This window comes from Triturus cristatus, chromosome 4_1, assembly GCF_964204655.1.
Source record: "Triturus cristatus chromosome 4_1, aTriCri1.1, whole genome shotgun sequence".
In the NCBI taxonomy this organism is placed as follows: domain Eukaryota; kingdom Metazoa; phylum Chordata; class Amphibia; order Caudata; family Salamandridae; genus Triturus; species Triturus cristatus.
The window spans coordinates 295,105,429-295,131,013 of NC_140585.1; the positions used below are offsets into that span (position 1 = coordinate 295,105,429).

Consider the following 25,585-nt stretch of genomic DNA (forward strand, 5'->3'; position numbering starts at 1 on the left):
TGTGACCCCGAGTCCGGCACCCAAGGACCTCCCTCGACACTCCTGAAGAAGCCTGCAGCCTCAGAACCAGGTGCCCCCCCAACCGCGATCAACAGAGGGTAAGATTTCCCGACACCAAAATGTACCCCTGCACCCGGCGCTCCGCGGCCCCCTGTGCCCAATCCCGGGGTACCTACCTATCCTCCAACTACCCAACTTACCTCTCGAAGTGGTGGTGGCACCTGAAGAATCTTCGTCCCCGAGCTTGCAGTCTTTTTCTAAACCAGAGATTTCCCATTCAAATCAATTGAGCGCCCGAATGCTCAAAAGCACCCTGCACCCAGCCGTCCGAGTGGCCCTGGCAGTGCAACCTCTACATCTATCTACTTCCCCACTTGCCCTGGATAAGTGACCAGGAGCCCAGCTCCCACAGCCACGTGGCCTGCTAGTCAGCAGCCACCAACCAAGGCCCCCCTACCTCTCATAGGATAACATTGGGCCTAACTCTCTCTGCACCTGGCCGCCCTTGTGCCGCTGAGGGTGAACCAACTGTACCTACCTGACCCTGGGAGACGCCTGAGTCTATGCCCAGAACCTTAACTCTGCCAGTCGAGTACTTACCTTTAAACCGATAACTCAATCTTCTCCATAGGGTAACATTGACTGGTTTTTCCTGAAATTTCTTCCAAGTGTGGACTTTTCAAAACTTAAAATATTCACCAAAAATCAACCGAGTAACGAAAACGAAAATACTCACCTGCTATTAGGTGAGCTCCCAGTGCTGGATCTTGGTGCCCAACACTGACTCTGAAAAATACTTACAACTGTACTTACCAGTAACCCAATTTTCTCCCATAGGAAATCATTGACTGTTTTTCTGTGAAATTTCTTCTAAGTGTCAATTTCTGCAAACTTTAAATATTCTTTATAAATCGTATAATTTCTGAAAACGTAACTACTTACCTGTTTTGGATAAAGGTCCCAGTACTGAGTCTAGGCACCCAGTACTGGATTACAAAAGTAACGAGAACATACTATACCTGCAACTTGAATTTTCTGCCATAGGGAATCTTAGACTGTTTTCTATTAAATATTTTCTGTCAACTTTTAAAATAGCAAAATATTGTCTAAAAATCATCACAGTAATTAAGTCGACTTTTATCACTTGATTCCAAGTACTGACCCAGGACTGAATCTAGGATCCAGTCCTGGAAATCCAAAAGTAATCCTAAAAGTAATCTGTTGCAAATAACTTGAAACTTCCATTGAGCTCAATGCATTATTGTGTTTAAAATGTTGTTGCCTATTGCAACCACTTGTAACTTTCTACAAAAGTCAATTGCATATTGCAAAAGTATTTATATAAAGCATCTCATTCTGAGAAAGTATATTTTAATACCTATTGTTGGTTCTAAAATAAAACAAGCATATATTTTTTGTAGATAAACCATAGGCCTAGAGTTCAGTTATTGAGTGTGTGAGACCATTTGCTGACTGAGTGTGTGCAACAAATGCTTTACACTGTCCTCTGATACTGCCTTACTGCTCGACCAAGCTACCACTTTAGAGAGTAAGGTTATATCTAACTTTAGCCTCTGCCAAACCTCTGGGGACTGTGGACTCTGTACACCCTGTACCTATTTGGGAACAGTATATACAGAGCCACTTTCTCACACTGCAGTTCTCCAATATAGGTCTGTCAAGATCATTACTCAATCTACCTTGATTTGGCACAGTATAAAATAAGTCAAGAAGTCTCCTATGAAAAGATATGCAAATCTGTTCGAATCACTTTCCCTAGTCAGGGGACCCACTAGCTGGAAGGGGCAGGGAGGACCAAAATAGCTCATCGGTATAGAACACTGCATGAGCAGCTGATTTTGAGGTGGTAGAAGATAGAGTAATCCAACTGGACCTCAATAAACGGTTTCCTAATGTGCAATAGCCCCTGACCACCTCTGACGCAAAAGTGTAATCTCATACCTTTGCAAAATCAGGCATGCTTTCACCTGTTCAAGCTGAACTGACATTGGTCTTCTTGGCCAGCAGGAGTTCCTCTCTTGCAGCTGTTGAGGCTAGAGAACAGAATGACGTGTATTCATTCTTTATGGTAACTCTTCTAGCCCTCCCACTCCATACTACTTTAAAACTTCCGATGTTGCAGACGAGTTCCATCATTGTGACCCATGCTATTTTTCTCAATATTGGCTGGCTCGGCATAACAAGGGATGCCTACAGGACAGCCTAAATTGTGCCGGCAAGCTTCTACAGGGAGTCACTGGCAGATAAAGAGAAACTCAGCCCTAACCTGGCTCTTCTCTCTCACTCTCACTCTCCTTTCCCTTCTGTCCCTCTACCTGTCTCTCACTCTCTAAATACTAGTATTTATGTTGTATTCACTTCCCCGTCACAATCTTTCCGACCCTACTTCTTCTCTCCCTTCAATCAGTTCAACCCTCTTTTTTACTTTAGGAAACTCCACATCTTTTTTAAAGGCCCTTCCCATATTCACACTGCTTCTTGATAAGACATTTTTTTCCTTTCTTTGAAGGATAGTGAAATTGATTTTCTTGAAACATGGTTGGTAAACCATCAATTCATTCCACCTTACTTTATCATTATCCTTTCTTATGGAATGCATTTCATCATTAGGACAGCTGCAGTGTTTGCCGGGCAAGGTGGCGTGTGCCTGTTGTCCTAGTTACTTGGGAAGCGGAGGCTTGTGGATTGCTTGAGCTTAGGGGTTCTGGGCTGCACTCAGCTGTGTTGATCAGGTGTCCATGCTGCATTGGGCATCAATATGGTGTTCTAGAGGGAGCTCTAGAATTTCAGGTTGTGTAACGAGAGGTGCACCGACCCAGGCTGGAAACAGAGCAGGCCAAAGCTTCCATGCCCATTGGTAGCAGGACAGCACCTGTGAGCAGTACATGTAAAACAGCCTGAGCAAAATAGTGAGACCTAGCCTCTCTTTTTTGACTCAAATGTGAAAGTTTTGATTTTTACAAGGTGTAATAAATTATTTTCCCAAAACCAAATCTTTGTTTTCCTTTTGATATTTTTCCAGGAAATATGATGAACATTTGAACTGGGCCACGCATTTCAGCATAGCTGACAATTCTCCAGAATTGAGACATATTGCAACAACAAGCTGGCAGGCGGAGAGGACTGAAAACTCAGTGCAACCTAGAATAAATGGCTGTGTGATTTTCAGCAAGGATGACTCAAATGCATTCTTCCTTTTAGAGCACCTGTAGGATTAAACTGATCTGTCAAGTACAAAAGCATCCTTCATAGAGCAACTTAGAAATGCGCTTGCTGGCCCTTCTGCTGCATTTCTACGTCCAGCTCTAATTCATTTTTTGATTAGCCCTCATTCTTTTCATATGTGAATGAGAAGGAGAAATTACAGGGCCCTTCACTCTTTGAGCGAAACATGAAAAGACTGAGGGCTGTGCAACTCCCAAACGTTGGAGCCTCTGGCCTGTCGACCCTCGAACCTGCTCCTGCTCCAACCCGGCATCTCTTGTGGCCAGCAACCTCACAAACCCTGGAGGACCTGGCTACCTTTTGACTCTAAACCCCTGGGACTCCCATGAGTAGAGGCTCTACTCAAATCTACTTCTAATCCCTGGCAGCAGCCCGGAACCGCGAACCCTTCACACTCTGCACCCACCAAGCCTGGCCTGTGCCAGAGTGAACAAAGACCACAAGGACGACCCCACGGCGACTGTGACCCCGAGTCCGGCACCCAAGGACCTCCCTCGACACTCTTGAAGAAGCCTGCAGCCTCAGAACCAGGTGCCCCCCCAACCGCGATCAACAGAGGGTAAGATTTCCCGACACCAAAAGGTACCCCTGCACCCGGCGCTCCGCAGCCCCCTGTGCCCAATCCCGGGGTACCTACCTATCCTCCAACTACCCAACTTACCTCTCGAAGTGGTGGTGGCACCTGAAGAATCTTCGTCCCCGAGCTTGCAGTCTTTTTCTAAACCAGAGATTTCCCATTCAAATCAATTGAGCGCCCGAATGCTCAAAAGCACCCTGCACCCAGCCGTCCGAGTGGCCCTGGCAGTGCAACCTCTACATCTATCTACTTCCCCACTTGCCCTGGAAAAGTGACCAGGAGCCCAGCTCCCACAGCCACGTGGCCTGCTAGTCAGCAGCCACCAACCAAGGCCCCCCTACCTCTCATAGGATAACATTGGGCCTAACTCTCTCTGCACCCGGCCGCCCTTGTGCCGCTGAGGGTGAACCAACTGTACCTACCTGACCCTGGGAGACGCCTGAGTCTATGCCCAGAACCTTAACTCTGCCAGTCGAGTACTTACCTTTAAACCGATAACTCAATCTTCTCCATAGGGTAACATTGACTGGTTTTTCCTGAAATTTCTTCCAAGTGTGGACTTTTTAAAACTTAAAATATTCACCAAAAATCAGCCGAGTAACGAAAACGAAAATACTCACCTGCTATTAGGTGAGCTCCCAGTGCTGGATCTTGGTGCCCAGCACTGACTCTGAAAAATACTTACAACTGTACTTACCAGTAACCCAATTCTCTCCCATAGGAAATCATTGACTGTTTTTCTGTGAAATTTCTTCTAAGTGTCAATTTCTGCAAACTTTAAATATTCTTTAAAAATCGTATAATTTCTGAAAACGTAATTACTTACCTGTTTTGGATAAAGGTCCCAGTACTGAGTCTAGGCACCCAGTACTGGATTACAAAAGTAACGAGAACATACTATACCTGCAACTTGAATTTTCTGCCATAGGGAATCTTAGACTGTTTTCTATGAAATATTTTCTGTCAACTTTTAAAATAGCAAAATATTGTCTAAAAATCATCACAGTAATTAAGTCGACTTTTATCACTTGATTCCAAGTACTGACCCAGGACTGAATCTAGGATCCAGTCCTGGAAATCCAAAAGTAATCCTAAAAGTAATCTGTTGCAAATAACTTGAAACTTCCATTGAGCTCAATGCATTATTGTGTTTAAAATGTTGTTGCCTATTGCAACCACTTGTAACTTTCTACAAAAGTCAATTGCATATTGCAAAAGTATTTATATAAAGCATCTCATTCTGAGAAAGTATATTTTAATACCTATTGTTGGTTCTAAAATAAAACAAGCATATATTTTTTGTAGATAAACCATTGGCCTAGAGTTCAGGTATTGAGTGTGTGAGACCATTTGCTGACTGAGTGTGTGCAACAAATGCTTTACACTGTCCTCTGATACTGCCTTACTGCTCGACCAAGCTACCACTTTAGAGAGTAAGGTTATATCTAACTTTAGCCTCTGCCAAACCTCTGGGGACTGTGGACTCTGTACACCCTGTACCTATTTGGGAACAGTATATACAGAGCCACTTTCTCACACTGCAGTTCTCCAATATAGGTCTGTCAAGATCATTACTCAATCTACCTTGATTTGGCACAGTATAAAATAAGTCAAGAAGTCTCCTATGAAAAGATATGCAAATCTGTTCGAATCACTTTCCCTAGTCAGGGGACCCACTAGCTGGAAGGGGCAGGGAGGACCAAAATAGCTCATCGGTATAGAACACTGCATGAGCAGCTGATTTTGAGGTGGTAGAAGATAGAGTAATCCAACTGGACCTCAATAAACGGTTTCCTAATGTGCAATAGCCCCTGACCACCTCTGACGCAAAAGTGTAATCTCATACCTTTGCAAAATCAGGCATGCTTTCACCTGTTCAAGCTGAACTGACATTGGTCTTCTTGGCCAGCAGGAGTTCCTCTCTTGCAGCTGTTGAGGCTAGAGAACAGAATGACGTGTATTCATTCTTTATGGTAACTCTTCTAGCCCTCCCACTCCATACTACTTTAAAACTTCCGATGTTGCAGACGAGTTCCATCATTGTGACCCATGCTATTTTTCTCAATATTGGCTGGCTCGGCATAACAAGGGATGCCTACAGGACAGCCTAAATTGTGCCGGCAAGCTTCTACAGGGAGTCACTGGCAGATAAAGAGAAACTCAGCCCTAACCTGGCTCTTCTCTCTCACTCTCACTCTCCTTTCCCTTCTGTCCCTCTACCTGTCTCTCACTCTCTAAATACTAGTATTTATGTTGTATTCACTTCCCCGTCACAATCTTTCCGACCCTACTTCCTCTCTCCCTTCAATCAGTTCAACCCTCTTTTTTACTTTAGGAAACTCCACATCTTTTTTAAAGGCCCTTCCCATATTCACACTGCTTCTTGATAAGACATTTTTTTCCTTTCTTTGAAGGATAGTGAAATTGATTTTCTTGAAACATGGTTGGTAAACCATCAATTCATTCCACCTTACTTTATCATTATCCTTACTTATGGAATGCATTTCATCATTAGGACAGCTGCAGTGTTTGCCGGGCAAGGTGGCGTGTGCCTATTGTCCTAGTTACTTGGGAGGCAGAGGCTTGTGGATTGCTTGAGCTCAGGGGTTCTGGGCTGCACTCAGCTGTGTTAATCAGGTGTCCATGCTGCATTGGGCATCAATATGGTGTTCTAGAGGGAGCTCTAGAATTTCAGGTTGTGTAACGAGAGGTGCACCGACCCAGGCTGGAAACAGAGCAGGCCAAATGCTTCCATGCCCATTGGTAGCAGGACAGCACCTGTGAGCAGTACGTGTAAAACAGCCTGAGCAAAATAGTGAGACCTAGCCTCTCTTTTTTGACTCAAATGTGAAAGTTTTGATTTTTACAAGGTGTAATAAATTATTTTCCCAAAACCAAATCTTTGTTTTCCTTTTGATATTTTTCCAGGAAATATGATGAACATTTGAACTGGGCCACGCATTTCAGCATAGCAGACAATTCTCCAGAATTGAGACATATTGCAACAACAAGCTAGCAGGCGGAGAGGACTGAAAACTCAGTGCAACCTAGAATAAATGGCTGTGTGATTTTCAGCAAGGATGACTCAAATGCATTCTTCCTTTTAGAGCACCTGTAGGATTAAACTGATCTGTCAAGTACAAAAGCATCCTTCATAAAGCAACTTAGAAATGTGCTTGCTGGCCCTTCTGCTGCATTTCTACGTCCAGCTCTAATTCATTTTTTGATTAGCCCTCATTCTTTTCATATGTGAATGAGAAGGAGAAATTACAGGGCCCTTCACTCTTTGAGCGAAATATGAAAAGACTGAGGGCTGTGCAACTCCCAAACGTTGGAGCCTCTGGCCTGTCGACCCTCGAACCTGCTCCTGCTCAAACCCGGCATCTCTTGTGGCCAGCAACCTCACAAACCCTGGAGGACCTGGCTACCTTTTGACTCTAAACCCCTGGGACTCCCATGAGTAGAGGCTCTACTCAAATCTACTTCTAATCCCTGGCAGCAGCCCGGAACCGCGAACCCTTCACACTCTGCACCCACCAAGCCTGGCCTGTGCCAGAGTGAACAAAGACCACAAGGACGACCCCACGGCGACTGTGACCCCGAGTCCGGCACCCAAGGACCTCCCTCGACACTCCTGAAGAAGCCTGTAGCCTCAGAACCAGGTGCCCCCCCAACCGCGATCAACAGAGGGTAAGATTTCCCGACACCAAAAGGTACCCCTGCACCCGGCGCTCCGCGGCCCCCTGTGCCCAATCCCGGGGTACCTACCTATCCTCCAACTACCCAACTTACCTCTCGAAGTGGTGGTGGCACCTGAAGAATCTTCGTCCCCGAGCTTGCAGTCTTTTTCTAAACCAGAGATTTCCCATTCAAATCAATTGAGCGCCCGAATGCTCAAAAGCACCCTGCACCCAGCCGTCCGAGTGGCCCTGGCAGTGCAACCTCTACATCTATCTACTTCCCCACTTGCCCTGGATAAGTGACCAGGAGCCCAGCTCCCACAGCCACGTGGCCTGCTAGTCAGCAGCCACCAACCAAGACCCCCCTACCTCTCATAGGATAACATTGGGCCTAACTCTCTCTGCACCCGGCCGCCCTTGTGCCGCTGAGGGTGAACCAACTGTACCTACCTGACCCTGGGAGACGCCTGAGTCTATGCCCAGAACCTTAACTCTGCCAGTCGAGTACTTACCTTTAAACCGATAACTCAATCTTCTCCATAGGGTAACATTGACTGGTTTTTCCTGAAATTTCTTCCAAGTGTGGACTTTTCAAAACTTAAAATATTCACCAAAAATCAGCCGAGTAACGAAAACGAAAATACTCACCTGCTATTAGGTGAGCTCCCAGTGCTGGATCTTGGTGCCCAGCACTGACTCTGAAAAATACTTACAACTGTACTTACCAGTAACCCAATTCTCTCCCATAGGAAATCATTGACTGTTTTTCTGTGAAATTTCTTCTAAGTGTCAATTTCTGCAAACTTTAAATATTCTTTAAAAATCGTATAATTTCTGAAAACGTAATTACTTACCTGTTTTGGATAAAGGTCCCAGTACTGAGTCTAGGCACCCAGTACTGGATTACAAAAGTAACGAGAACATACTATACCTGCAACTTGAATTTTCTGCCATAGGGAATCTTAGACTGTTTTCTATGAAATATTTTCTGTCAACTTTTAAAATAGCAAAATATTGTCTAAAAATCATCACAGTAATTAAGTCGACTTTTATCACTTGATTCCAAGTACTGACCCAGGACTGAATCTAGGATCCAGTCCTGGAAATCCAAAAGTAATCCTAAAAGTAATCTGTTGCAAATAACTTGAAACTTCCATTGAGCTCAATGCATTATTGTGTTTAAAATGTTGTTGCCTATTGCAACCACTTGTAACTTTCTACAAAAGTCAATTGCATATTGCAAAAGTATTTATATAAAGCATCTCATTCTGAGAAAGTATATTTTAATACCTATTGTTGGTTCTAAAATAAAACAAGCATATATTTTTTGTAGATAAACCATTGGCCTAGAGTTCAGTTATTGAGTATGTGAGACCATTTGCTGACTGAGTGTGTGCAACAAATGCTTTACACTGTCCTCTGATACTGCCTTACTGCTCGACCAAGCTACCACTTTAGAGAGTAAGGTTATATCTAACTTTAGCCTCTGCCAAACCTCTGGGGACTGTGGACTCTGTACACCCTGTACCTATTTGGGAACAGTATATACAGAGCCACTTTCTCACACTGCAGTTCTCCAATATAGGTCTGTCAAGATCATTACTCAATCTACCTTGATTTGGCACAGTATAAAATAAGTAAAGAAGTCTCCTATGAAAAGATATGCAAATCTGTTCGAATCACTTTCCCTAGTCAGAGGACCCACTAGCTGGAAGGGGCAGGGAGGACCAAAATAGCTCATCGGTATAGAACACTGCATGAGCAGCTGATTTTGAGGTGGTAGAAGATAGAGTAATCCAACTGGACCACAATAAACGGTTTCCTAATGTGCAATAGCCCCTGACCACCTCTGACGCAAAAGTGTAATCTCATACCTTTGCAGAATCAGGCATGCTTTCACCTGTTCAAGCTGAACTGACATTGGTCTTCTTGGCCAGCAGGAGTTCCTCTCTTGCAGCTGTTGAGGCTAGAGAACAGAATGACGTGTATTCATTCTTTATGGTAACTCTTCTAGCCCTCCCACTCCATACTACTTTAAAACTTCCGATGTTGCAGACGAGTTCCATCATTGTGACCCATGCTATTTTTCTCAATATTGGCTGGCTCGGCATAACAAGGGATGCCTACAGGACAGCCTAAATTGTGCCGGCAAGCTTCTACAGGGAGTCACTGGCAGATAAAGAGAAACTCAGCCCTAACCTGGCTCTTCTCTCTCACTCTCACTCTCCTTTCCCTTCTGTCCCTCTACCTGTCTCTCACTCTCTAAATACTAGTATTTATGTTGTATTCACTTCCCCGTCACAATCTTTCCGACCCTACTTCCTCTCTCCCTTCAATCAGTTCAACCCTCTTTTTTACTTTAGGAAACTCCACATCTTTTTTAAAGGCCCTTCCCATATTCACACTGCTTCTTGATAAGACATTTTTTTCCTTTCTTTGAAGGATAGTGAAATTGATTTTCTTGAAACATGGTTGGTAAACCATCAATTCATTCCACCTTACTTTATCATTATCCTTACTTATGGAATGCATTTCATCATTAGGACAGCTGCAGTGTTTGCCGGGCAAGGTGGCGTGTGCCTGTTGTCCTAGTTACTTGGGAGGCAGAGGCTTGTGGATTGCTTGAGCTCAGGGGTTCTGGGCTGCACTCAGCTGTGTTGATCAGGTGTCCATGCTGCATTGGGCATCAATATGGTGTTCTAGAGGGAGCTCTAGAATTTCAGGTTGTGTAACAAGAGGTGCACTGACCCAGGCTGGAAACAGAGCAGGCCAAAGCTTCCATGCCCATTGGTAGCAGGACAGCACCTGTGAGCAGTACGTGTAAAACAGCCTGAGCAAAATAGTGAGACCTAGCCTCTCTTTTTTGACTCAAATGTGAAAGTTTTGATTTTTACAAGGTGTAATAAATTATTTTCCCAAAACCAAATCTTTGTTTTCCTTTTGATATTTTTCCAGGAAATATGATGAACATTTGAACTGGGCCACGCATTTCAGCATAGCAGACAATTCTCCAGAATTGAGACATATTGCAACAACAAGCTAGCAGGCGGAGAGGACTGAAAACTCAGTGCAACCTAGAATAAATGGCTGTGTGATTTTCAGCAAGGATGACTCAAATGCATTCTTCCTTTTAGAGCACCTGTAGGATTAAACTGATCTGTCAAGTACAAAAGCATCCTTCATAGAGCAACTTAGAAATGCGCTTGCTGGCCCTTCTGCTGCATTTCTACGTCCAGCTCTAATTCATTTTTTGATTAGCCCTCATTCTTTTCATATGTGAATGAGAAGGAGAAATTACAGGGCCCTTCACTCTTTGAGCGAAATATGAAAAGACTGAGGGCTGTGCAACTCCCAAACGTTGGAGCCTCTGGCCTGTAGACCCTCGAACCTGCTCCTGCTCCAACCCGGCATCTCTTGTGGCCAGCAACCTCACAAACCCTGGAGGACCTGGCTACCTTTTGACTCTAAACCCCTGGGACTCCCATGAGTAGAGGCTCTACTCAAATCTACTTCTAATCCCTGGCAGCAGCCCGGAACCGCGAACCCTTCACACTCTGCACCCACCAAGCCTGGCCTGTGCCAGAGTGAACAAAGACCACAAGGACGACCCCACGGCGACTGTGACCCCGAGTCCGGCACCCAAGGACCTCCCTCGACACTCCTGAAGAAGCCTGCAGCCTCAGAACCAGGTGCCCCCCCAACCGCGATCAACAGAGGGTAAGATTTCCCGACACCAAAAGGTACCCCTGCACCCGGCGCTCCGCGGCCCCCTGTGCCCAATCCCGGGGTACCTACCTATCCTCCAACTACCCAACTTACCTCTCGAAGTGGTGGTGGCACCTGAAGAATCTTCGTCCCCGAGCTTGCAGTCTTTTTCTAAACCAGAGATTTCCCATTCAAATCAATTGAGCGCCCGAATGCTCAAAAGCACCCTGCACCCAGCCGTCCGAGTGGCCCTGGCAGTGCAACCTCTACATCTATCTACTTCCCCACTTGCCCTGGATAAGTGACCAGGAGCCCAGCTCCCACAGCCACGTGGCCTGCTAGTCAGCAGCCACCAACCAAGGCCCCCCTACCTCTCATAGGATAACATTGGGCCTAACTCTCTCTGCACCCGGCTGCCCTTGTGCCGCTGAGGGTGAACCAACTGTACCTACCTGACCCTGGGAGACGCCTGAGTCTATGCCCAGAACCTTAACTCTGCCATTCGAGTACTTACCTTTAAACCGATAACTCAATCTTCTCCATAGGGTAACATTGACTGGTTTTTCCTGAAATTTCTTCCAAGTGTGGACTTTTCAAAACTTAAAATATTCACCAAAAATCAGCCGAGTAACGAAAACGAAAATACTCACCTGCTATTAGGTGAGCTCCCAGTGCTGGATCTTGGTGCCCAACACTGACTCTGAAAAATACTTACAACTGTACTTACCAGTAACCCAATTTTCTCCCATAGGAAATCATTGACTGTTTTTCTGTGAAATTTCTTCTAAGTGTCAATTTCTGCAAACTTTAAATATTCTTTAAAAATCGTATAATTTCTGAAAACGTAATTACTTACCTGTTTTGGATAAAGGTCCCAGTACTGAGTCTAGGCACCCAGTACTGGATTACAAAAGTAACGAGAACATACTATACCTGCAACTTGAATTTTCTGCCATAGGGAATCTTAGACTGTTTTCTATTAAATATTTTCTGTCAACTTTTAAAATAGCAAAATATTGTCTAAAAATCATCACAGTAATTAAGTCGACTTTTATCACTTGATTCCAAGTACTGACCCAGGACTGAATCTAGGATCCAGTCCTGGAAATCCAAAAGTAATCCTAAAAGTAATCTGTTGCAAATAACTTGAAACTTCCATTGAGCTCAATGCATTATTGTGTTTAAAATGTTGTTGCCTATTGCAACCACTTGTAACTTTCTACAAAAGTCAATTGCATATTGCAAAAGTATTTATATAAAGCATCTCATTCTGAGAAAGTATATTTTAATACCTATTGTTGGTTCTAAAATAAAACAAGCATATATTTTTTGTAGATAAACCATAGGCCTAGAGTTCAGTTATTGAGTGTGTGAGACCATTTGCTGACTGAGTGTGTGCAACAAATGCTTTACACTGTCCTCTGATACTGCCTTACTGCTCGACCAAGCTACCACTTTAGAGCGTAAGGTTATATCTAACTTTAGCCTCTGCCAAACCTCTGGGGACTGTGGACTCTGTACACCCTGTACCTATTTGGGAACAGTATATACAGAGCCACTTTCTCACACTGCAGTTCTCCAATATAGGTCTGTCAAGATCATTACTCAATCTACCTTGATTTGGCACAGTATAAAATAAGTCAAGAAGTCTCCTATGAAAAGATATGCAAATCTGTTCGAATCACTTTCCCTAGTCAGGGGACCCACTAGCTGGAAGGGGCAGGGAGGACCAAAATAGCTCATCGGTATAGAACACTGCATGAGCAGCTGATTTTGAGGTGGTAGAAGATAGAGTAATCCAACTGGACCTCAATAAACGGTTTCCTAATGTGCAATAGCCCCTGACCACCTCTGACGCAAAAGTGTAATCTCATACCTTTGCAGAATCAGGCATGCTTTCACCTGTTCAAGCTGAACTGACATTGGTCTTCTTGGCCAGCAGGAGTTCCTCTCTTGCAGCTGTTGAGGCTAGAGAACAGAATGACGTGTATTCATTCTTTATGGTAACTCTTCTAGCCCTCCCACTCCATACTACTTTAAAACTTCCGATGTTGCAGACGAGTTCTATCATTGTGACCCATGCTATTTTTCTCAATATTGGCTGGCTCGGCATAACAAGGGATGCCTACAGGACAGCCTAAATTGTGCCGGCAAGCTTCTACAGGGAGTCACTGGCAGATAAAGAGAAACTCAGCCCTAACCTGGCTCTTCTCTCTCACTCTCACTCTCCTTTCCCTTCTGTCCCTCTACCTGTCTCTCACTCTCTAAATACTAGTATTTATGTTGTATTCACTTCCCCGTCACAATCTTTCCGACCCTACTTCCTCTCTCCCTTCAATCAGTTCAACCCTCTTTTTTACTTTAGGAAACTCCACATCTTTTTTAAAGGCCCTTCCCATATTCACACTGCTTCTTGATAAGACATTTTTTTCCTTTCTTTGAAGGATAGTGAAATTGATTTTCTTGAAACATGGTTGGTAAACCATCAATTCATTCCACCTTACTTTATCATTATCCTTACTTATGGAATGCATTTCATCATTAGGACAGCTGCAGTGTTTGCCGGGCAAGGTGGCGTGTGCCTGTTGTCCTAGTTACTTGGGAGGCAGAGGCTTGTGGATTGCTTGAGCTCAGGGGTTCTGGGCTGCACTCAGCTGTGTTGATCAGGTGTCCATGCTGCATTGGGCATCAATATGGTGTTCTAGAGGGAGCTCTAGAATTTCAGGTTGTGTAACGAGAGGTGCACCGACCCAGGCTGGAAACAGAGCAGGCCAAAGCTTCCATGCCCATTGGTAGCAGGACAGCACCTGTGAGCAGTACATGTAAAACAGCCTGAGCAAAATAGTGAGACCTAGCCTCTCTTTTTTGACTCAAATGTGAAAGTTTTGATTTTTACAAGGTGTAATAAATTATTTTCCCAAAACCAAATCTTTGTTTTCCTTTTGATATTTTTCCAGGAAATATGATGAACATTTGAACTGGGCCACGCATTTCAGCATAGCAGACAATTCTCCAGAATTGAGACATATTGCAACAACAAGCTAGCAGGCGGAGAGGACTGAAAACTCAGTGCAACCTAGAATAAATGGCTGTGTGATTTTCAGCAAGGATGACTCAAATGCATTCTTCCTTTTAGAGCACCTGTAGGATTAAACTGATCTGTCAAGTACAAAAGCATCCTTCATAGAGCAACTTAGAAATGCGCTTGCTGGCCCTTCTGCTGCATTTCTACGTCCAGCTCTAATTCATTTTTTGATTAGCCCTCATTCTTTTCATATGTGAATGAGAAGGAGAAATTACAGGGCCCTTCACTCTTTGAGCGAAACATGAAAAGACTGAGGGCTGTGCAACTCCCAAACGTTGGAGCCTCTGGCCTGTCGACCCTCGAACCTGCTCCTGCTCCAACCCGGCATCTCTTGTGGCCAGCAACCTCACAAACCCTGGAGGACCTGAATACCTTTTGACTCTAAACCCCTGGGACTCCCATGAGTAGAGGCTCTACTCAAATCTACTTCTAATCCCTGGCAGCAGCCCGGAACCGCGAACCCTTCACACTCTGCACCCACCAAGCCTGGCCTGTGCCAGAGTGAACAAAGACCACAAGGACGACCCCACGGCGACTGTGACCCCGAGTCCGGCACCCAAGGACCTCCCTCGACACTCTTGAAGAAGCCTGCAGCCTCAGAACCAGGTGCCCCCCCAACCGCGATCAACAGAGGGTAAGATTTCCCGACACCAAAAGGTACCCCTGCACCCGGCGCTCCGCGGCCCCCTGTGCCCAATCCCGGGGTACCTACCTATCCTCCAACTACCCAACTTACCTCTCGCAGTGGTGGTGGCACCTGAAGAATCTTCGTCCCCGAGCTTGCAGTCTTTTTCTAAACCAGAGATTTCCCATTCAAATCAATTGAGCGCCCGAATGCTCAAAAGCACCCTGCACCCAGCCGTCCGAGTGGCCCTGGCAGTGCAACCTCTACATCTATCTACTTCCCCACTTGCCCTGGAAAAGTGACCAGGAGCCCAGCTCCCACAGCCACGTGGCCTGCTAGTCAGCAGCCACCAACCAAGGCCCCCCTACCTCTCATAGGATAACATTGGGCCTAACTCTCTCTGCACCCGGCCGCCCTTGTGCCGCTGAGGGTGAACCAATTGTACCTACCTGACCCTGGGAGACGCCTGAGTCTATGCCCCGAACCTTAACTCTGCCAGTCGAGTACTTACCTTTAAACCGATAACTCAATCTTCTCCATAGGGTAACATTGACTGGTTTTTCCTGAAATTTCTTCCAAGTGTGGACTTTTCAAAACTTAAAATATTCACCAAAAATCAGCCGAGTAACGAAAACGAAAATACTCACCTGCTATTAGGTGAGCTCCCAGTGCTGGATCTTGGTGCCCAGCACTGACTCTGAAAAATACTTACAACTGTACTTACCAGTAACCCAATTTTCTCCCATAGGAAATCATTGACTGTTTTTCTGTGAAATTTCTTCTAAGTGTCAATTTCTGCAAACTTTAAATATTCTTTAAAAATCGTATAATTTCTGAAAACGTAATTACTTACCTGTTTTGGATAAAGGTTCCAGTACTGAGTCTAGGCACCCAGTACTGGATTACAAAAGTAACGAGAACATACTATACCTGCAACTTGAATTTTCTGCCATAGGGAATCTTAGACTGTTTTCTATTAAATATTTTCTGTCAACTTTTAAAATAGCAAAATATTGTCTAAAAATCATCACAGTAATTAAGTCGACTTTTATCACTTGATTCCAAGTACTGACCCAGGACTGAATCTAGGATCCAGTCCTGGAAATCCAATAGTAATCCTAAAAGTAATCTGTTGCAAATAACTTGAAACTTCCATTGAGCTCAATGCATTATTGTGTTTAAAATGTTGTTGCCTATTGCAACCACTTGTAACTTTCTACAAAAGTCAATTGCATATTGCAAAAGTATTTATATAAAGCATCTCATTCTGAGAAAGTATATTTTAATACCTATTGTTGGTTCTAAAATAAAACAAGCATATATTTTTTGTAGATAAACCATAGGCCTAGAGTTCAGTTATTGAGTGTGTGAGACCATTTGCTGACTGAGTGTGTGCAACAAATGCTTTACACTGTCCTCTGATACTGCCTTACTGCTCGACCAAGCTACCACTTTAGAGAGTAAGGTTATATCTAACTTTAGCCTCTGCCAAACCTCTGGGGACTGTGGACTCTGTACACCCTGTACCTATTTGGGAACAGTATATACAGAGCCACTTTCTCACACTGCAGTTCTCCAATATAGGTCTGTCAAGATCATTACTCAATCTACCTTGATTTGGCACAGTATAAAATAAGTCAAGAAGTCTCCTATGAAAAGATATGCAAATCTGTTCGAATCACTTTCCCTAGTCAGGGGACCCACTAGCTGGAAGGGGCAGGGAGGACCAAAATAGCTCATCGGTATAGAACACTGCATGAGCAGCTGATTTTGAGGTGGTAGAAGATAGAGTAATCCAACTGGACCTCAATAAACGGTTTCCTAATGTGCAATAGCCCCTGACCACCTCTGACGCAAAAGTGTAATCTCATACCTTTGCAGAATCAGGCATGCTTTCACCTGTTCAAGCTGAACTGACATTGGTCTTCTTGGCCAGCAGGAGTTCCTCTCTTGCAGCTGTTGAGGCTAGAGAACAGAATGACGTGTATTCATTCTTTATGGTAACTCTTCTAGCCCTCCCACTCCATACTACTTTAAAACTTCCGATGTTGCAGACGAGTTCCATCATTGTGACCCATGCTATTTTTCTCAATATTGGCTGGCTCGGCATAACAAGGGATGCCTACAGGACAGCCTAAATTGTGCCGGCAAGCTTCTACAGGGAGTCACTGGCAGATAAAGAGAAACTCAGCCCTAACCTGGCTCTTCTCTCTCACTCTCACTCTCCTTTCCCTTCTGTCCCTCTACCTGTCTCTCACTCTCTAAATACTAGTATTTATGTTGTATTCACTTCCCCGTCACAATCTTTCCGACCCTACTTCCTCTCTCCCTTCAATCAGTTCAACCCTCTTTTTTACTTTAGGAAACTCCACATCTTTTTTAAAGGCCCTTCCCATATTCACACTGCTTCTTGATAAGACATTTTTTTCCTTTCTTTGAAGGATAGTGAAATTGATTTTCTTGAAACATGGTTGGTAAACCATCAATTCATTCCACCTTACTTTATCATTATCCTTACTTATGGAATGCATTTCATCATTAGGACAGCTGCAGTGTTTGCCGGGCAAGGTGGCGTGTGCCTATTGTCCTAGTTACTTGGGAGGCAGAGGCTTGTGGATTGCTTGAGCTCAGGGGTTCTGGGCTGCACTCAGCTGTGTTAATCAGGTGTCCATGCTGCATTGGGCATCAATATGGTGTTCTAGAGGGAGCTCTAGAATTTCAGGTTGTGTAACAAGAGGTGCACCGACCCAGGTTGGAAACAGAGCAGGCCAAATGCTTCCATGCCCATTGGTAGCAGGACAGCACCTGTGAGCAGTACGTGTAAAACAGCCTGAGCAAAATAGTGAGACCTAGCCTCTCTTTTTTGACTCAAATGTGAAAGTTTTGATTTTTACAAGGTGTAATAAATTATTTTCCCAAAACCAAATCTTTGTTTTCCTTTTGATATTTTTCCAGGAAATATGATGAACATTTGAACTGGGCCACGCATTTCAGCATAGCAGACAATTCTCCAGAATTGAGACATATTGCAACAACAAGCTAGCAGGCGGAGAGGACTGAAAACTCAGTGCAACCTAGAATAAATGGCTGTGTGATTTTCAGCAAGGATGACTCAAATGCATTCTTCCTTTTAGAGCACCTGTAGGATTAAACTGATCTGTCAAGTACAAAAGCATCCTTCATAGAGCAACTTAGAAATGCGCTTGCTGGCCCTTCTGCTGCATTTCTACGTCCAGCTCTAATTCATTTTTTGATTAGCCCTCATTCTTTTCATATGTGAATGAGAAGGAGAAATTACAGGGCCCTTCACTCTTTGAGCGAAATATGAAAAGACTGAGGGCTGTGCAACTCCCAAACGTTGGAGCCTCTGGCCTGTCGACCCTCGAACCTGCTCCTGCTCAAACCCGGCATCTCTTGTGGCCAGCAACCTCACAAACCCTGGAGGACCTGGCTACCTTTTGACTCTAAACCCCTGGGACTCCCATGAGTAGAGGCTCTGCTCAAATCTACTTCTAATCCCTGGCAGCAGCCCGGAACCGCGAACCCTTCACACTCTGCACCCACCAAGCCTGGCCTGTGCCAGAGTGAACAAAGACCACAAGGACGACCCCACGGCGACTGTGACCCCGAGTCCGGCACCCAAGGACCTCCCTCGACACTCCTGAAGAAGCCTGCAGCCTCAAAACCAGGTGCCCCCCCAACCGCGATCAACAGAGGGTAAGATTTCCCGACACCAAAAGGTACCCCTGCACCCGGCGCTCCGCGGCCCCCTGTGCCCAATCCCGGGGTACCTACCTATCCTCCAACTACCCAACTTACCTCTCGAAGTGGTGGTGGCACCTGAAGAATCTTCGTCCCCGAGCTTGCAGTCTTTTTCTAAACCAGAGATTTCCCATTCAAATCAATTGAGCGCCCGAATGCTCAAAAGCACCCTGCACCCAGCCGTCCGAGTGGCCCTGGCAGTGCAACCTCTACATCTATCTACTTCCCCACTTGCCCTGGATAAGTGACCAGGAGCCCAGCTCCCACAGCCATGTGGCCTGCTAGTCAGCAGCCACCAACCAAGACCCCCCTACCTCTCATAGGATAACATTGGGCCTAACTCTCTCTGCACCCGGCCGCCCTTGTGCCGCTGAGGGTGAACCAACTGTACCTACCTGACCCTGGGAGACGCCTGAGTCTATGCCCAGAACCTTAACTCTGCCAGTCGAGTACTTACCTTTAAACCGATAACTCAATCTTCTCCATAGGGTAACATTGACTGGTTTTTCCTGAAATTTCTTCCAAGTGTGGACTTTTCAAAACTTAAAATATTCACCAAAAATCAGCCGAGTAACGAAAACGAAAATACTCACCTGCTATTAGGTGAGCTCCCAGTGCTGGATCTTGGTGCCCAGCACTGACTCTGAAAAATACTTACAACTGTACTTACCAGTAACCCAATTCTCTCCCATAGGAAATCATTGACTGTTTTTCTGTGAAATTTCTTCTAAGTGTCAATTTCTGCAAACTTTAAATATTCTTTAAAAATCGTATAATTTCTGAAAACGTAATTACTTACCTGTTTTGGATAAAGGTCCCAGTACTGAGTCTAGGCACCCAGTACTGGATTACAAAAGTAACGAGAACATACTATACCTGCAACTTGAATTTTCTGCCATAGGGAATCTTAGACTGTTTTCTATGAAATATTTTCTGTCAATTTTTAAAATAGCAAAATATTGTCTAAAAATCATCACAGTAATTAAGTCGACTTTTATCACTTGATTCCAAGTACTGACCCAGGACTGAATCTAGGATCCAGTCCTGGAAATCCAAAAGTAATCCTAAAAGTAATCTGTTGCAAATAACTTGAAACTTCCATTGAGCTCAATGCATTATTGTGTTTAAAATGTTGTTGCCTATTGCAACCACTTGTAACTTTCTACAAAAGTCAATTGCATATTGCAAAAGTATTTATATAAAGCATCTCATTCTGAGAAAGTATATTTTAATACCTATTGTTGGTTCTAAAATAAAACAAGCATATATTTTTTGTAGATAAACCATTGGCCTAGAGTTCAGTTATTGAGTGTGTGAGACCATTTGCTGACTGAGTGTGTGCAAGAAATGCTTTACACTGTCCTCTGATACTGCCTTACTGCTCGACCAAGCTACCACTTTAGAGAGTAAGGTTATATCTAACTTTAGCCTCTGCCAAACCTCTGGGGACTGTGGACTCTGTACACCCTGTACCTATTTGGGAACAGTATATACAGAGCCACTTTCTCACACTGCAGTTCTCCAATATAGGTCTGTCAAGATCATTACTCAATCTACCTTGATTTGGCACAGTATAAAATAAGTCAAGAAGTCTCCTATGAAAAGATATGCAAATCTGTTCGAATCACTTTCCCTAGTCAGGGGACCCACTAGCTGGAAGGGGCAGGGAGGACCAAAATAGCTCATCGGTATAGAACATTGCATGAGCAGCTGATTTTGAGGTGGTAGAAGATAGAGTAATCCAACTGGACCGCAATAAACGGTTTCCTAATGTGCAATAGCCCCTGACCACCTCTGACGCAAAAGTGTAATCTCATACCTTTACAGAATCAGGCATGCTTTCACCTGTTCAAGCTGAACTGACATTGGTCTTCTTGGCCAGCAGGAGTTCCTCTCTTGCAGCTGTTGAGGCTAGAGAACAGAATGACGTGTATTCATTCTTTATGGTAACTCTTCTAGCCCTCCCACTCCATACTACTTTAAAACTTCCGATGTTGCAGACGAGTTCCATCATTGTGACCCATGCTATTTTTCTCAATATTGGCTGGCTCGGCATAACAAGGGATGCCTACAGGACAGCCTAAATTGTGCCGGCAAGCTTCTACAGGGAGTCACTGGCAGATAAAGAGAAACTCAGCCCTAACCTGGCTCTTCTCTCTCACTCTCACTCTCCTTTCCCTTCTGTCCCTCTACCTGTCTCTCACTCTCTAAATACTAGTATTTATGTTGTATTCACTTCCCCGTCACAATCTTTCCGACCCTACTTCCTCTCTCCCTTCAATCAGTTCAACCCTCTTTTTTACTTTAGGAAACTCCACATCTTTTTTAAAGGCCCTTCCCATATTCACACTGCTTCTTGATAAGACATTTTTTTCCTTTCTTTGAAGGATAGTGAAATTGATTTTCTTGAAACATGGTTGGTAAACCATCAATTCATTCCACCTTACTTTATCATTATCCTTTCTTATGGAATGCATTTCATCATTAGGACAGCTGCAGTGTTTGCCGGGCAAGGTGGCGTGTGCCTGTTGTCCTAGTTACTTGGGAGGCAGAGGCTTGTGGATTGCTTGAGCTCAGGGGTTCTGGGCTGCACTCAGCTGTGTTGATCAGGTGTCCATGCTGCATTGGGCATCAATATGGTGTTCTAGAGGGAGCTCTATAATTTCAGGTTGTGTAACGAGAGGTGCACTGACCCAGGCTGGAAACAGAGCAGGCCAAAGCTTCCATGCCCATTGGTAGCAGGACAGCACCTGTGAGCAGTACGTGTAAAACAGCCTGAGCAAAATAGTGAGACCTAGCCTCTCTTTTTTGACTCAAATGTGAAAGTTTTGATTTTTACAAGGTGTAATAAATTATTTTCCCAAAACCAAATCTTTGTTTTCCTTTTGATATTTTTCCAGGAAATATGATGAACATTTGAACTGGGCCACGCATTTCAGCATAGCAGACAATTCTCCAGAATTGAGACATATTGCAACAACAAGCTAGCAGGCGGAGAGGACTGAAAACTCAGTGCAACCTAGAATAAATGGCTGTGTGATTTTCAGCAAGGATGACTCAAATGCATTCTTCCTTTTAGAGCACCTGTAGGATTAAACTGATCTGTCAAGTACAAAAGCATCCTTCATAGAGCAACTTAGAAATGCGCTTGCTGGCCCTTCTGCTGCATTTCTACGTCCAGCTCTAATTCATTTTTTGATTAGCCCTCATTCTTTTTATATGTGAATGAGAAGGAGAAATTACAGGGCCCTTCACTCTTTGAGCGAAATATGAAAAGACTGAGGGCTGTGCAACTCCCAAACGTTGGAGCCTCTGGCCTGTAGACCCTCGAACCTGCTCCTGCTCCAACCCGGCATCTCTTGTGGCCAGCAACCTCACAAACCCTGGAGGACCTGGCTACCTTTTGACTCTAAACCCCTGGGACTCCCATGAGTAGAGGCTCTACTCAAATCTACTTCTAATCCCTGGCAGCAGCCCGGAACCGCGAACCCTTCACACTCTGCACCCACCAAGCCTGGCCTGTGCCAGAGTGAACAAAGACCACAAGGACGACCCCACGGCGACTGTGACCCCGAGTCCGGCACCCAAGGACCTCCCTCGACACTCCTGAAGAAGCCTGCAGCCTCAGAACCAGGTGCCCCCCCAACCGCGATCAACAGAGGGTAAGATTTCCCGACACCAAAAGGTACCCCTGCACCCGGCGCTCCGCGGCCCCCTGTGCCCAATCCCGGGGTACCTACCTATCCTCCAACTACCCAACTTACCTCTCGAAGTGGTGGTGGCACCTGAAGAATCTTCGTCCCCGAGCTTGCAGTCTTTTTCTAAACCAGAGATTTCCCATTCAAATCAATTGAGCGCCCGAATGCTCAAAAGCACCCTGCACCCAGCCGTCCGAGTGGCCCTGGCAGTGCAACCTCTACATCTATCTACTTCCCCACTTGCCCTGGATAAGTGACCAGGAGCCCAGCTCCCACAGCCACGTGGCCTGCTAGTCAGCAGCCACCAACCAAGACCCCCCTACCTCTCATAGGATAACATTGGGCCTAACTCTCTCTGCACCCGGCCGCCCTTGTGCCGCTGAGGGTGAACCAACTGTACCTACCTGACCCTGGGAGACGCCTGAGTCTATGCCCAGAACCTTAACTCTGCCAGTCGAGTACTTACCTTTAAACCGATAACTCAATCTTCTCCATAGGGTAACATTGACTGGTTTTTCCTGAAATTTCTTCCAAGTGTGGACTTTTCAAAACTTAAAATATTCACCAAAAATCAGCCGAGTAACAAAAACGAAAATACTAACCTGCTATTAGGTGAGCTCCCAGTGCTGGATCTTGGTGCCCAGCACTGACTCTGAAAAATACTTACAACTGTACTTACCAGTAACCCAATTCTCTCCCATAGGAAATCATTGACTGTTTTTCTGTGAAATTTCTTCTAAGTGTCAATTTCTGCAAACTTTAAATATTCTTTAAAAATCGTATAATTTCTGAAAACGTAATTACTTACCTGTTTTGGATAAAGGTCCCAGTACTGAGTCTAGGCACCCAGTACTGGATTACAAAAGTAACGAGAACATACTATACCTGCAACTTGAATTTTCTGCCATAGGGAATCTTAGACTGTTTTCTATGAAATATTTTCTGTCAACTTTTAAAATAGCAAAATATTGTCTAAAAATCATCACAGTAATTAAGTCGACTTTTATCACTTGATTCCAAGTACTGACCCAGGACTGAATCTAGGATCCAGACCTGGAAATCCAAAAGTAATCCTAAAAGTAATCTGTTGCAAATAACTTGAAACTTCCATTGAGCTCAATGCATTATTGTGTTTAAAATGTTGTTGCCTATTGCAACCACTTGTAACTTTCTACAAAACTCAATTGCATGTTGCAAAAGTATTTATATAAAGCATCTCATTCTGAGAAAGTATATTTTAATACCTATTGTTGGTTCTAAAATAAAACAAGCATATATTTTTTTGTAGATAAACCATTGGCCTAGAGTTCAGTTATTGAGTGTGTGAGACCATTTGCTGACTGAGTGTGTGCAACAAATGCTTTACACTGTCCTCTGATACTGCCTTACTGCTCGACCAAGCTACCACTTTAGAGAGTAAGGTTATATCTAACTTTAGCCTCTGCCAAACCTCTGGGGACTGTGGACTCTGTACACCCTGTACCTATTTGGGAACAGTATATACAGAGCCACTTTCTCACACTGCAGTTCTCCAATATAGGTCTGTCAAGATCATTACTCAATCTACCTTGATTTGGCACAGTATAAAATAAGTCAAGAAGTCTCCTATGAAAAGATATGCAAATCTGTTCGAATCACTTTCCCTAGTCAGGGGACCCACTAGCTGGAAGGGGCAGGGAGGACCAAAATAGCTCATCGGTATAGAACACTGCATGAGCAGCTGATTTTGAGGTGGTAGAAGATAGAGTAATCCAACTGGACCTCAATAAACGGTTTCCTAATGTGCAATAGCCCCTGACCACCTCTGACGCAAAAGTGTAATCTCATACCTTTGCAAAATCAGGCATGCTTTCACCTGTTCAAGCTGAACTGACATTGGTCTTCTTGGCCAGCAGGAGTTCCTCTCTTGCAGCTGTTGAGGCTAGAGAACAGAATGACGTGTATTCATTCTTTATGGTAACTCTTCTAGCCCTCCCACTCCATACTACTTTAAAACTTCCGATGTTGCAGACGAGTTCCATCATTGTGACCCATGCTATTTTTCTCAATATTGGCTGGCTCGGCATAACAAGGGATGCCTACAGGACAGCCTAAATTGTGCCGGCAAGCTTCTACAGGGAGTCACTGGCAGATAAAGAGAAACTCAGCCCTAACCTGGCTCTTCTCTCTCACTCTCACTCTCCTTTCCCTTCTGTCCCTCTACCTGTCTCTCACTCTCTAAATACTAGTATTTATGTTGTATTCACTTCCCCGTCACAATCTTTCCGACCCTACTTCCTCTCTCCCTTCAATCAGTTCAACCCTCTTTTTTACTTTAGGAAACTCCACATCTTTTTTAAAGGCCCTTCCCATATTCACACTGCTTCTTGATAAGACATTTTTTTCCTTTCTTTGAAGGATAGTGAAATTGATTTTCTTGAAACATGGTTGGTAAACCATCAATTCATTCCACCTTACTTTATCATTATCCTTACTTATGGAATGCATTTCATCATTAGGACAGCTGCAGTGTTTGCCGGGCAAGGTGGCGTGTGCCTATTGTCCTAGTTACTTGGGAGGCAGAGGCTTGTGGATTGCTTGAGCTCAGGGGTTCTGGGCTGCACTCAGCTGTGTTAATCAGGTGTCCATGCTGCATTGGGCATCAATATGGTGTTCTAGAGGGAGCTCTAGAATTTCAGGTTGTGTAACGAGAGGTGCACCGACCCAGGCTGGAAACAGAGCAGGCCAAATGCTTCCATGCCCATTGGTAGCAGGACAGCACCTGTGAGCAGTACGTGTAAAACAGCCTGAGCAAAATAGTGAGACCTAGCCTCTCTTTTTTGACTCAAATGTGAAAGTTTTGATTTTTACAAGGTGTAATAAATTATTTTCCCAAAACCAAATCTTTGTTTTCCTTTTGATATTTTTCCAGGAAATATGATGAACATTTGAACTGGGCCACGCATTTCAGCATAGCAGACAATTCTCCAGAATTGAGACATATTGCAACAACAAGCTAGCAGGCGGAGAGGACTGAAAACTCAGTGCAACCTAGAATAAATGGCTGTGTGATTTTCAGCAAGGATGACTCAAATGCATTCTTCCTTTTAGAGCACCTGTAGGATTAAACTGATCTGTCAAGTACAAAAGCATCCTTCATAAAGCAACTTAGAAATGTGCTTGCTGGCCCTTCTGCTGCATTTCTACGTCCAGCTCTAATTCATTTTT

General features: G+C 44.4%; 7 non-coding genes across 7 annotated transcripts; all 7 read left to right on the forward strand.

The window, feature by feature from the left end:
* The first annotated feature begins 2,647 nt into the window (after window positions 1-2,647).
* LOC146854673 (signal recognition particle RNA) lies at window positions 2,648-2,947 on the forward strand. Its single transcript, XR_014981656.1, has one exon.
* Window positions 2,948-6,354: 3,407 nt separating this feature from the next.
* On the forward strand, window positions 6,355-6,655 carry LOC146854674 (signal recognition particle RNA). Its single transcript, XR_014981694.1, has one exon.
* Window positions 6,656-10,062: 3,407 nt separating this feature from the next.
* On the forward strand, window positions 10,063-10,362 carry LOC146854675 (signal recognition particle RNA). The gene has a single exon (XR_014959059.1).
* Window positions 10,363-13,769: 3,407 nt separating this feature from the next.
* Window positions 13,770-14,069, forward strand: LOC146854676 (signal recognition particle RNA). Its single transcript, XR_014959231.1, has one exon.
* Window positions 14,070-17,476: 3,407 nt separating this feature from the next.
* Window positions 17,477-17,777, forward strand: LOC146854677 (signal recognition particle RNA). The gene has a single exon (XR_014981691.1).
* Window positions 17,778-21,184: 3,407 nt separating this feature from the next.
* On the forward strand, window positions 21,185-21,484 carry LOC146854678 (signal recognition particle RNA). Its single transcript, XR_014959267.1, has one exon.
* Window positions 21,485-24,892: 3,408 nt separating this feature from the next.
* LOC146854679 (signal recognition particle RNA) lies at window positions 24,893-25,193 on the forward strand. The gene has a single exon (XR_014981695.1).
* The last annotated feature ends 392 nt before the right edge of the window (window positions 25,194-25,585 follow it).